The sequence below is a fragment of the Euleptes europaea genome, chromosome 1 (assembly GCF_029931775.1).
Source record: "Euleptes europaea isolate rEulEur1 chromosome 1, rEulEur1.hap1, whole genome shotgun sequence".
In the NCBI taxonomy this organism is placed as follows: domain Eukaryota; kingdom Metazoa; phylum Chordata; class Lepidosauria; order Squamata; family Sphaerodactylidae; genus Euleptes; species Euleptes europaea.
In genome coordinates this window covers 126,310,757-126,312,130 of record NC_079312.1, presented here as the reverse complement: position 1 = coordinate 126,312,130, position 1,374 = coordinate 126,310,757, and positions in this window count along the sequence as shown.

The window sequence follows — 1,374 nt, the reverse complement described above, 5'->3', positions numbered from 1 at the left end:
CTGACTGGACCCTTCGAGCACTGTATTTTGGAACACTGATGTGAGAGCTTTTTCAGGACTGACAGGGGCAGGTAAAAATGCAAACCCTGCACCTGACATCAGTATATGCATGCCTCTCTCAGTATCACAGGTGGTGACTGGTGTATAAAATCTAAAGGATGAACCTTTTGGGATTTAAAATACAATAATAAACTCAATAAAATGCAATCTATCTGGCACTGGTGTTCCCATCTCTGGCATCTCAGTTTGCAGCATGTTAGGGCTGGTTCCTCTCAATCCATGGCAGTGGAGTGAAGAGGTCATGGGTGATTATGTGAAAATGCCTGCTGGTTGCCCCAAGTTGAAAGGGCCATGAAGCTTCAAGAAAGCACCATTCATATCCTTTCATTCAAGGCCAAAGAAAAGTTAATTCACAAAACCAAAATTGTCACATCAGCAGTGCGCTCTCTCTTGAAATCAGCAAAAACGACTTAAAATTAAACCTCAAGAAGTAGCATTCCTAACGTCCGCATCCTGTGAGCAATAAGGATCCGGACGTTCTGAGCGGTATTTCCGACAAGGGATGTGTGCCTTTTGTATATATGTGTGTATATATTAAATATATATGTGTATTAGGTGATAAGTTTAGTTTCCAGGCTGACCAGCCTTTTCATAGGAAATGATTCACAGCTGCTGCTTCTTGTTTTTCCAGCTGAGCATGTCGGTTGCAGAGAATCTCGTCAATGAACTTGGCTTTTACAAACTACACTTTTTTTCTTTTTTTTAAGAATAGGAGGAAAAATAATGGGAGGGGGGAGCGAGAAGCCAATCAGCGAAGGGAATAGAATTTCCAGTTCGGTTCAAACAAGAGCACAGCGTTACCCCTCCCTTACGAGAAGAAACAAGCCAATGGCGAGCCTCTTCCTCAGCCAAAACATAGCCCGCGACCAATGGGAAAGGAGCCCGACGGCTTATGCCTCCCAATGAAGTCTACGCTACGGAAAAAGAAGGGGGCGGGCCGAAGAAAGAGAAACATCCACCGCCTGGAAGATTCGAATCGAACGTTCATACACGCAGAGAACACTCGAGCGACCAATCAGCGGGCTCCGGGAGCGTGGACTTGAGCGTTGAGACACCTCCAGCTTCTTTCCCCCCCCCACTTGCCCACTCCACATGCTCCTCCCCTGGATGCTGTTGTTTGTGGTGTGTTAGGCTGCCGAAGGAGCTCCGCGAGGGGTGGGGAGGGGGGATATCAACAAACCCTTGTTCGTGGGGATCGAAGAAGGAAAGAAGGCCGGGGGAAGGGGTGGGGGGCGACTCGGCTCGAACCTATCCGGGGGGTGGGTGCGAGCCGGAAGCTTCCGATCCCGAGAAGGCGGTCGGTGTTTCGGGGTG